This window comes from Ciconia boyciana, chromosome 2 (assembly GCF_034638445.1).
Source record: "Ciconia boyciana chromosome 2, ASM3463844v1, whole genome shotgun sequence".
Classification (NCBI taxonomy): Eukaryota; Metazoa; Chordata; class Aves; order Ciconiiformes; family Ciconiidae; genus Ciconia; species Ciconia boyciana.
The window spans coordinates 119421903-119434010 of NC_132935.1; the positions used below are offsets into that span (position 1 = coordinate 119421903).

At 44.1% G+C, this 12108-nt stretch overlaps 1 long non-coding RNA gene across 1 annotated transcript; it reads left to right on the forward strand.

The window, feature by feature from the left end:
* Nucleotides 1-300: 300 nt before the first annotated feature.
* LOC140647067 (uncharacterized) lies at nucleotides 301-10285 on the forward strand. The gene is made up of 3 exons (XR_012040650.1): nucleotides 301-431; nucleotides 8034-8198; nucleotides 8903-10285. It is a non-coding gene; the product is annotated as an uncharacterized lncRNA (long non-coding RNA).
* The last annotated feature ends 1823 nt before the right edge of the window (nucleotides 10286-12108 follow it).

A 12108-nucleotide genomic window follows, 5' to 3' on the forward strand; every position in this document is an offset into this window, starting at 1 on the left:
TTAAAACATTAAGCAAAACACTTTCTGGCATGAGATGCAGCATTGAAATGTAGACCACACTAATAAGGCTAAGAGTATTGTTTTGATTAAATACCAAATTAGTCATCTCTCTAAACATTGTACCGTTTATCTGCATACTTTCAAGTGTAGTTGTCATTAGAGATGTGGGTTTGGGGAGGTTGTTTTATCTCACCCGCCTTCCATAGCAGTAAGTCCTGCACCCCATCCAATGAGCAAAGCACGCTGCAGAGTTGTCCTCCTCTCTTTCCAAAATCCTCGTGTTGCTGTCAAAAACTACAGCAGAAAGATACATCCACTTCTCAAGCAGAACCTTCTGATGGCAGGAAGAGCCTTCTGCGAGGACGTGAGGGGAGTAACGCTCTTTCTCCCGGCGGGCAGTGGGGATCAGAGGGACTTGGGCCCCGGCTGAGGTGAGGCTCCTTGGAGGAGAAGACAGCCTGTGACCGGGTGTCCTGGTTTCGGCTGGGATAGAGTTAATTTTCTTCCTAGTAGCTGGTATAGTGCTGTGTTTTGGATTTAGTATGAGAATAATATTGATAACACCCTGATGTTTTAGTTGTTGCTAAGTAATGTTTACACCAGTCAAGGACTTTTCAGCTTCCCATGCTCTGCCGGGCGCACAAGAAGCTGGGAGGGGGCACAGTCAGGACAGGTGACCCCAACTGGCCGGAGGGCTATTCCATACCATATGGCCTCATGCTCAGTATATAAACTGGGGGGAGTTGGCCCGGGGGCAGCGATCGCTGCTCGGGGACTGGCTGGGCATGGGTCGGTGGGTGGTGAGTGCTTGTATCACTTGTTTTTTCCCTTGGGCTTTGTTCCTCTCTCGCTCTCTTGGTTTTTTTCCTTTTCATTACGATTTATTAGTATTATTATTTTTTTTCCCCAATTATTAACCTGTTCTTATCTCAGCCCACAAGTTTTCTTACTTTTGCTCTTCCGATTCTCTCCCCCATCCCACCCGGGGGGAGGGTGAGCGAGCGGCTGTGTGGTGCTTAATTGCAGACTGGGGCTAAACCACAACACCGGGAACACAAGGGAAGAGGGCAGGAGAGCCAGGAGTGCCAGGGGGATTTTCATGTGAGCATTTCTTGGCTTTTCACTATTTCCCTTTCTTGAATAAGTACCCTTCCCAGATAGCGGGGTATCCAGCACCATGCTAGATACCCAGCATGTATGTTTAATTTGCCTCCTCCCAAGCTTCAGGGTGCCTGGGGATGGAGCCTGCCAGCAACACTGCCTAGCCCAGCTTGCCAGGAGGGTAAAGCAAAGCGTGACCTCTCCTATGGGAACTGCAGGGGAGAGCTGCTGGGGACACATGTAATCACCCAGCACAGAGCTTGGGCAGCCCAGCAGGGTTAGCATCTCTGCTCCGGGGAGAAGTGGGAAGAAATGTTGTTAATAACTGCAGCCATTGCCGCCTCTGGGTCTGACTCACCTGAGAGGCAGTGCCTTTAGCTGCTGGAGCAGAGTCACCACGGATGCACGGAGGCTTCTTAACAGAGCGCATCTTTTGTACCGACTCCGAGGGAATAATGTCACCTACCCAGCCACCAGCCCCACTTTCCACAGTGCCTGAGTTTTTCCTTAGAAGTTTCCTATTCAAGCATTTAGCCTGACCAGGGCTGACCTTGCTTAGCTTATGAGATGTAACAAGATCACTGCCTGAGGTGTGAAATGACACTGGAATGGAGGTCATGATCTTACGGAGAGCATCTTCTTCCTCTGCTGCGACGTCTCCTCCTGGTTCCCCTGCCCCAGCATCCGACTAATCAGGCAGAAACAAATGCACCATGCTTCTAGCACACCACTGGCAGAATATAAAAATCTGTCCTTTCAGCTATTCAGACATCTCAGAGGTATAGACTTTTTTAATGTATATGAATCCAAAGATCAAGCAGTTCCTTTTTTATGATTTTTTTTTTTTGGTCACTACTTCAACAGAAACAAAAAGTGTTTTCTATAGCGCTATCTCTGCAAGATGCCAAAACAGATTAACAGACAGACAAACAGACAGTGGCTTTTAAGCAATGTGGACAGCACACCAAATCAATCACTCTGAATGAATAATACATTTAAGAACTGCAGCAATACGAACAGCAGAAAATTCATCTGCATCTATAGTGAAACTACCTGGACCCATTTCAAGGTGGAATATTCTACAGAAAGTACAGAAGACACTTTTATTTTGCCATTTCAAATACAATAAGAATGAATTTGTGTATGTGTCAATCTGTCGCATGCTAGACAGGGCTGGTTCTGTGAATGGGTACTACTACGTAAAGCTTTAGATCGAGCTATGGAGACTATATAGTTTTTTATTTGCAGGGCATTAGGATAGCACAGTATACAAACAATATTCATAAATGACTTCTCATATGAACTGCAATAAAAAAGCTTTTTTTGTAGGGAGCAATGGGTCGTAGAATGTTTTTATTGTGATGCAGGAAAGAATGAGCTTTAGAAGGAAACTTAGCAGGATAAACTTAGAGGTCAATCAAGCCCAAATAAAAAAAAAGCATTGAAATTCAAGTACAGGTTTCAGTGGCAAGCCTAATTGACAAAAGAAAGGGGTGAAGTGCCCCTCTGCTGAGTTAAACCAGGCTCAGATCCACGGGGACATTTCAATTGCCTTGTTTATTTTTATCATTGAAACTAAGATGACTTTCTGAAGGGGAAGGAAAAACGAAAAGCCCCAAAGGCTGTTAACCTTTCTTCAGGGGCAGAAGGCAAGGTCATCAAAAGTTTTGTGACTCTTACAGGGAAATAAAGCAAATGTGGATGGTGGAGGCTGGTCCCTGCTGAATGAAATGGGTGAAAGCTCCCACACCGCTGCGGGCAGCAGGTTCTCGCTGAAGATGGAGAAAGTCCTTGAGACAGCAGAGGCAGGCATGGGGGGTATAGGGAGGTAGCATTTTCTTCTTACTGTGGAAGAATGGTTATTAAATTAAGGCTGATCTGGTCGATGTTGATGCATCTGCTTGTAAAACTCCTCTTTGAGGAGCTTGGCGAAAGGCAGCAAAGCTGGCATGCAGACAAGAGGCTTCTACAGGAGGGAACTGGCTCCTACTCTGCTGTGGGTGGTAAATCCCTCTCTGAGATGGGGTGATTTGTAGGAAACCCTGAAGAAGTACCTCAGTGTTTTCCCTCATCTGCTGTGTCACAGTAACCTATGGTATAGGAGAACATAAGGCTGTTGAGTTGGGCAAGATTTGTTTGCCCGTGTCTGTCTAATGGTGATTAACTTAGGAAGGCTGTCACAGAGTAAACGAGAAGGAAACAGCCACCATTCATCAGCTGGTGGCCTCCTGATACAAATCCTGCTTTCAGAGCTCCTACAGCAGAAGGTTAAAAATGATGCAATACATGGATTGTAGCAGTCATTTTATGTTTGCTTATAAGTTCGGGATGGCAGTGGGATAGATGACTAGGGTATACTCCTGAGCCTTTCACTGAAACAGATTTAAGAGGTTTTGAGGAGTTTAGAGGGGAAAAGAGAAACCTTCGCAAGATTAAGGTGAAGGCTGATTTCCTCTCCTTAGGGGGAATCCCAAAAAGCGTAAGGGATACCGAGGAAGGGATGTGGCCAGAGACATGCAGTAACCCATTTCTCCATACTGCAGGTGCCTGATTATCTTTGGGACCAGAAGTAGTGGACAAGGAGTAATCTCTCTAGGAGTGAATTATCAACGCCAAAAATAATGCTCCTTTTCCCAGTCTCTATTGCTCCGATTCTTCTCTGCCCATCAGATAGACAGCTAAGAATCTGAGCTAGCGTATTTGTGAAAATGCAACCCAAAAAGGAGGAGGAGAAACACAGCCTCTGCCAAGTGGCACAAGTTCATTCCTTTACATTTTTATTTAAATTACTAAAATCATGCAGATTACTTGGAATCAATTTTGTTCATCTTTGCAAATGGCTAAGCGATTGCATTAATGCTCAAAGAGTTGATAAATCTGACAAAGAAAGGAAAAAAAGCAGTTTAATGAAGACTCAGCAGGACTTCTGCTTTCCAACTTCAGCATCCTTCTAAAAGCATACTATGAGAGAGAGAGAGTGCGCAACCAAAAGCGCATAAACTATATAGTTCATAAGTTCTCAGGCAAAATTAATTTCTCAGATATTCCTGAGGTCTGTAGGGTCCCTGGACTCTGGCACAAGCTATAGGGAGACAAGAGCATTTTTTTAAAATCTCAGTCAGAGGGAGCACTATCCTCAAGAGATCAAATGAGCACTAATCAGGAAGAATGTTTGGTTATTAAATGCATCATTGAGTCCTTTAAATATCACTTGTTGGGTCATAAATTCCTATTAAACATAGATAATCCATCATTGTCTCATGCAGATAGAAGATAAAAATAGTAAGAGATTTGCCAGCAATTCACCCCTGTCCCTGAGTCCCCCCTTCTGCCCACTTTAAGACAGGTGATACTGCTGTAATCTTCTACTCTCAACTTATTCACTCTGTTAGGGCTCACGCTGTACTTTCTCTGGATTTCATGCCCTGCTCACTTATTTCTGTTTAGGGTCCTCTTTGCATTGATCATGCACTCCTGTCACCCTTACTCTCTCCCACTCTACACACGGGTCTCATCTTAACTGAGTGCTTTCCCAAGCTGGGTGTCCCTGATACCAACCTACCCACTACCACTTTTGCAAGCTGCTTTTTAATGTTTTTTCTCTGTCTGGGAACAGCAAGCTTTTTTGGGAAGGGGATTCCCAAATGCATCAAATGCCACCAGGCTTCCTTCCCTTCTTTTCACCTAACCACGCTGGTGCACGTGCCCACCATATGGCTTGACATCTCTGGCCTCATGCATTGTAAGAAAAGATAGTGAAGTCGTCTGCATGGGAAACCTCTAGCCTTGTTTAGAGTATAATTGTACTTGTGTTTGTGAAGAGCTTGCTGCAGAGCAGCTGGGAAAGCTAGCTGGTTTCCTGGAGTTCGTGGGAGGCCATGAGTAGGTGGTAACTAAAAATTGTAACAGAGTTTGGAGGCTTTTTAAATCATCATTACTATTATTTTGGACTCTACAGAAAGATTACAAATCTTAATAGTTGCTCAGCTGTATAAAATTTACCTACAGATACATGCTATTATATACACTTCTCACAAACAAATGCTACATCAAGAATAGGAAATTATTGACCACTCTGTTCAGGCTAAAATGGTTTTCTTTTCAGTCTCCAACAGGGCTTTGGCAAGATGATTTTAAAAATAACTACAGTTTGGAACCCAGATTGCATTCCCTGCCAGATTATAATGATCACTTCAACCAGGGCTGGGTGAACTTCAAAATGCTTGGAGACTCAGTTCAAGACAGTGCCCTCCAGTCTGTGATATTTTTAGCAATGGGCAAACCCAAAAATTTGGGTGGTTATCCAGAGTTCATCTGGACTGCCCAAATGCCTACAGTCTGCAAAAATGGGCTGGAAAGTTTTCAAGGAAGATGGGTTTTGCACTATTTCCAGTACTGCCTATTTCTGCTCAGGTCAGGAATCCTAGGAGAAAATCCTCTTTCTTCATACTGTTTTGCTGCACTTCTGTTGCCAGTCATAGCTTAAAAGTGCAGAGTCTGGCAAACGAACTTGGAAAAGTAGCTGGGAAAAAAATGAACCTTTCTGAAGGCAAAATGATGGTTCAGGTTTGGGTGGTGGTCCAGATATATTCCTACCCTGAGATTCAGTCCTGCTTCTACCAAAAGCAGAGGGAACTTGCATGGCTGATCACAATGGAAGATCTGTTTTGCTCCTTCCTATTAAAATACCCCTGAGTAACGTTCTGCTAGTGAGGTAGTTCTAATTTAGATAAGAGAAAATTCCCTGAGGATTACAGCTTCCTGGCAATTCTGGGTAGTTTGCTTTTCTTTCCTTCCATGCCAGATACTGGCTGTGACGTAAAACTGTTTTGCAACAAATAAATGAGTATTTAATGTCTTTCAGGCAAAGAACTGCAAGATACCCAAACCAATTAATGACTCTGAGCCAAATTCATCCCTAGTTTAAGCTTAAACAATTTCAGTGAAGTTGCACCAGTGGGCAATCAGATTTAATCTAGATTTAATCTTTTGATTTCATGTGAGAGTCCTGGCTATGTGTTAGGTCTTAACAACTAATCAGCTCAGCTGGCTTTTGGGGTGAGACTGTAGATGGAGAGGGAAGATGGCAAAGGTGGGTTGCTGAATACTAAACAGGCACTCTGGAAGAATTTCTAAATAAATAACATTGTCTTAGGCCTCACCAGGGGAGAGCCTGAAATGCTTCTGCCATGGGAAAAGTCCAGCATGCCATATTCCCGGAGATTTTTAATGACACAAACTCAGCAGTTTAAGACAGAACTTGCTTCTGGTCTTTGTGACATGGGCCCTTGAATCTCAAGAAAACAAGACTGCATTCTTGTTTTCTTCCAAATTGCATATGCTCTTTAAACTTTTAATAAATAATGAAGCATCATGCTTTTCTTCCTGAACAGCACTTTCCTTCATGGTGCCTATCCAAGCCACTGTTAGCAGAGCCTTTGCCTGGCTCTGTATCACAGCACCATTGAGAGAGGCAGGAAATTTCCTTGAGATAGCAATTTCCGAAGGGGTTAAGGATCCACTTCTCAATTAGCCCTCTAATTGGCAGCAGCAGGGGCTGAATTCCGGTTGCAGCAGTAACAAGCAACTCGGTTCAAGTCATGCCTTTGCCTGCTATTTGTTCCTGCAGGAGTTCACCAATAAAGATATATGCAGACCTCGGACCTCAGCACAGCAGGAATCTTTACAGAAGCACATATTTCTGGTTTTTGCTTTGAAGGCATAAACTTAGATTATTTTGTGCCTTGCTACTTCTTGCATTAAGTGCTCATTTTGGAGTGCACAAACCCACTTGGAATAAAAACAGAAGCACAGCTGAACAACCCCCCTCAAAGAAAATTCAAATCAAACCCTTTGAGATCCAGTGAAAATGTGAGCACTTGGGTTTGGGGTTTTTTTTCCTTCCTGTTTTGAACTCATTTGTTCTTCCAAATTTGGCCCAGGATCAGAAGCTAAAATATTGAAAAGCTCCAGATAATATTGTTATCGTGTACAGTTTTGACCCCTCAAGGTGTTAAGGACTTTCAGTAAGATCTGGGGACCTTCAAAGGGAACTAGATCCAGTTGGCTTTAGTGGAGGGGACACAGTCTCCAACTCAACTGACCTTATGCAAAATCTAGTATTGATCTAGTTTTAGATGCTTCCTGTAGAGTGGAGACCTTTTCGTTCAGTGATGCCTCCGTCTTTTAGGTTTTTGACTTTCATGGCTCATGTCCTTCAAGTTTGAGAATGTGAGACTGAGCATATATGACCCAAGCTGGAACCGAAAACAGCTGGGTAGCAGCTCTGAGAGCTATCCCCTTACCCGGCTCCAAGTGTGATATTTGCTCAGGCTAGCTTATTTGAAATGCAGTTTCTGCCTGGAGCCAGAGTTTTCAGAGCTGGTCTCCTGCCTAACTAAAAATTCAAATATAAGCAGCCAGATTTGGAAGCCAAAATGTAGCCACCTGAGCTGGAAAATCTGGGTTCCAAATGAACGACTTCACCTTAAGCTGAAGATCACTGACAAACAAAAGGCGTGCACCATCTAGTTGTTTAGGCAAGTGATGCCACTGGGATGGAGACAATCATTTGCCCAGGGCAGGGCTACCAACACCAGTTTGGAGGGTTGAGCAGCCCAACCTTGGAGGTTTGCCCTTCACTTGGTACTGTCTCAGGCTGCAGCTCAGCTAAGCACATGCAGAACTTCAAGCAGATGCTGAAGCACTTTGCTGAATTCAGGTCTCAGGAAAGCTGAGCTTGTTAATGCTGAGATCACTTGAGTGCTTTTTTGTTGAAATTTTTCACACTTAATTTATTATGACAAGGGAGATAAAGTATAGACTATTAAGTCTAATTAATGGCACATGAAGTAACACTGATATGTAAGTGCAGAGAGAAGTGAAACAGTCGGAGCATATACTGCTGCCTCTCTCTTTCTTCCGCTTTTCAGAGTGCAACTGTTGTGAAGGGCCTGATTCCACGCTCCTTTAAAGTTAAAGATTTTGTCTGCAGACCTGAGCAAGAAGCAGCACATACACCATGTCGCTTGTCTGCAGCTCTGAGAAGCTTCGTTCTGCCTCCAAGCCACAGCCCCGCTTTCTGCAGCAGAGAAAAGGTTTGTAACCTCCTTATGGTCTGAGGCATCAACAGTGATGTCCATGCTCCTTCTCTCCCTCCACCCTGAAAATAGCTCTCACAGCACTTCCTACAGGAAAGACAGTCTGCCAGGTCTCCCATAGCCTCCTGCATTTACTCCTTCTTCCTGCCCCAAGCCTGCTGGATGACCTCTTTTGGAGATGAAACTGCTGCCTGAGGTTTCCCCATCAGGCTCTGAACATCCACACAAGGCAGTGATCAGCTGTGTTAGACACCGATAAACACACAGAATACAACAGACACCAGCAGAAGGACACTTAAGCACACGTATTAAATAATTAACCCTTACAACAGCCTGGCGAGGCAGGATTCCCAGTTTCACAATGGGGAAAGGCAGAAGCAGAGAGGTTAAGCAATTTGCTCAAGGTCGCAGGAGAAGTAATTGTCAGTGCAGGGATTAAGACTTAGGAATTTATAGCTCCTGGTCCTGTGTGCGGGCCACTAGATCACTGTCCCTGGCACTCCAGAGAGCCAGGCTGCTTATTCTTCCAGTAAAATGCTAAACCAAATGCTCTGACCTTTCCCAGTGTTATCAGATGAAGTGCTTTCTTAACTCTAGGTTACAGAGGGCAATGGCGGGGGGAGTGAGGGTGGGAGGAAGTGACAGACTGAAGCTGGTATGTGCAACGCTTGTGTAAGGGGATTTTCCTCGACCCATTTTAGGAGCGCTTGCTATCCGTCTGACCGCAGCACGGGAGGGAGAGTACAGTGACCAGATGGAGGTTTTGGGAGTATTTGCCCCGTTTTCATTTGCAGACACTGACAAACTGTTTCAGAGATTGCACTGGGGGTGTGGGCAGGCTTATAGCATTCACAGGAAGTCAAGTGCTGCCTGTGAACTTGGAGTACTTACAGAATATATAAATAAACTGTAATTTACTGAAATATATGTATGGAAATCTTCAGGAAAAGCTGACATGCAAAATTCAGTATTTCCAGCCCACTGTTAATATTATTCTGTGCATCTGTGGAGCTTCGGCTTCAAAGAAACATGCCCACCTACCTCCCTTCTTGGAGTCTGACGCTATTCAATTACTTCATCCTGTTTCTGTATCAGCCATTAGAAGGCAACACCTTCAAGATGTGACAGTCTGCAGGGCTACAAGGAGGGTTCCCAGCTCTGTAGGCACAACAGCTGGTAAATGTGTGACTGGCCAGGGCTTTGAGGAGGAGAGCTCTGTGGATGAGGGGCCACCATGCTCAGGACACCCTGCCCAACCTGAGCTCCTGCTCAGATGACGTCCTGAAACAAGCGGCTTTCCTGCACTCAGCAGAGCAGGGTTATGCTGCAAGAAGAAGATGTTGCCCCTGCTTTTGTGGCGTTTATGGTCAGTAATTCAGCCGGAACTCAAACTGCTGTACCATACTAGTAATTGTCTCCTCTGTGGCTTTTCTTCCACTTGCCTCAGCTTGATCTCTCTGGACCTCAGACAGCTGCTCTTCAGCCCCATTTATCCACGTTTCACATAGGCACTGCAATATTTGGGAGATGGGACGTCTGTTTTTGATAAACAGAGAAATGTGCCTCCCTACGTAGCCAGTGCTGAGCAGGGGTTGAGCAGAGAGGGTCTCCCATTCTCTTCAAACATGTTTCCAGAGCTGCTCCAGAGTTTGGGAAGAGCCATATGGGATCTCAGATTGGAGCCAGCTCTGTGCACTTCTATTTTTACCTGCAAACCTTGACAGCTTGCAGTGGCCTCCTTGTCTGCAGGACCAGGAGGAACAGCTGGCCTGGGAACAGTGACTGTCCTTTCAGTAATCAACCTGATGCTGCCTCTGATAATTAGCAAGAAACGTAATGCAAAACGTGAGTTACACAAATCTGTAAATCAGTGGGCCTAAAGGGTCTCCTTCTGAAAGCTGAAGCAATAGCACATGGTGCCATTTCCTTTTCCAGGGCTTTGCCAGACTGCTCTTGAGGGCTGCAGGTTTGAATTTTATGAGAAGGGAAGGAGTGCATGAGAGATTTTAAATGGAAACAATCCCTGACTTTGTGACATACTCAGTAATTTCACCAGGATAGCTTCACAAGAGCGTACAAATGAGAAGTATGTGTGTGTGTATGTATATGTGTCCTAATTTTTTTATACATATATATGTGTGTGTATATTTATATATAATTTCTTATCTTGGAAAGTTCCATTTTGATACATGATTGGTTTCCTCTAATCTTATATCTCATCTGAGTGAGCAAGTCACTTGACAATCTTGTGCCTCAAAGTCAGGCAGTTAATTCAGACTACGTTACAGCTAAACACTTCTCTCTTTTCACTTGCCTGCTCTAAATACAAGCCCATGTGATTTGCTAATTTACATAATATCTTCTGACAAGCTGACTCTGAAGTCTTCTTGGGTGATTTGCTTCTCTTTGCAAAACAAAATGGGAGACAGTAACATCCAAGGGAACGAGTATATCTATTTCCCTTGGATTGAGCGACTTCAGCTCTTGGAGCTCTGGTTCCTCTGGAGGTAGCAGGATCAGAAATTATGCAGCTGCCATGGAGATGGAGGCAGCAAACCTCTAAAGGGATCTGGAACTACGTCAAGTGGGTCAGCTCTCCGGCTCCCCGTTACACAAACCAGAAGATGCTCTGAGATGCTCCTCTTCTCCAGACAATGATCAAATGGCCCTAGTGTCACCCATGTGTGAAACCGGGAGGGTGACATGAGCCGGGAGTTTAACTAGGTGCTTTCTCTCCCTGAAATAATATGCAGTGGTGCTCTGCCTCTTGCAGAGCAGGGACGTAAAACAGATTAATATTTGCTAGCATTAAAAAAAAAAGTTTCCTATGGATTATCTTTTCACAGAGCCATAAGCCTTTGAAAATTTGGTCCCAACGTATCTTGCCTATGAAGTCAATTAGCTCCTAAAATGACAACACATTAGAAAGAACCCAGAAGCTGATATAGAAATACCTTGCTTTATTAAGCCTGGCCAATTTTCTGTCAACAAAAATTATGCTTCTGAAGTGATGTGGAACAAGAATCAAACATGAAAGCATACAAGTATCCACTTTTGAGCCCTTGAACAGTTATAAGAAGCCACTTCTTCTTGGTATTTCTGCTACACAGAATGAATTTTCATTACCTGAAGTATCTATTATCTAATGAATAAAAAACCTGCATTATGCATTAAAGTGTAGTATGAACAAAAACTCTGGGAAACATACATTACTTCATGGTGAATTCTTGTGGCAGAAATGGTATTTTTAGTGACTTCTGTGGCATGGATGATGTGTCACCAACCATATTACCGAGCTTGCAGTCAAACTTCATCTTGACTTCTAAACAACAGAAGTAATGAATTTCACGAATAAGCATGTGCTGGTCAGGGAACATATAATTTTTTCATCAGGACATCATGCTCCAGATCCTTGGTTGTGGTTGAGGAATGCAACTCCCAAATCCTGAGTGGTTCATGTGCGGTCCAAAACCTATGGCAAATTGAAGGTATAGCAATCAAAAATGGCATAAACAGTCCAAAACACCACAGCCAGGTCTGAAGATGTCAGGCCACCCCTGCTCTGGGAGGAAAGAATTGTGCATTAAACCAGCTGTAGGCACAAAATCCGCAAGGATTATAGTCTGGAGAACCTCCAAATCCTGGGACCTGCCCTGATGGCTTTCGTCTTCCCTTAAGAGCACTTTAAAGGAACTTTGGGGAAGATGCATACCCTCAGCTCCCCAGGAAAGAGAGGTTATATTTTAAGTCTTGAAAGCTCCATCCGTTGTTTGAGCATTTGAGGTCGGTGCCCTGCATCTGCATTGCTTTCTGCTCCCTTGCTAGCCCATCATGCCTCTCCTACCAGGAGCAAACCAGACAACAGGGTTTGCTAATAGGTCTGAATTTATCACAAGATATGTCATGC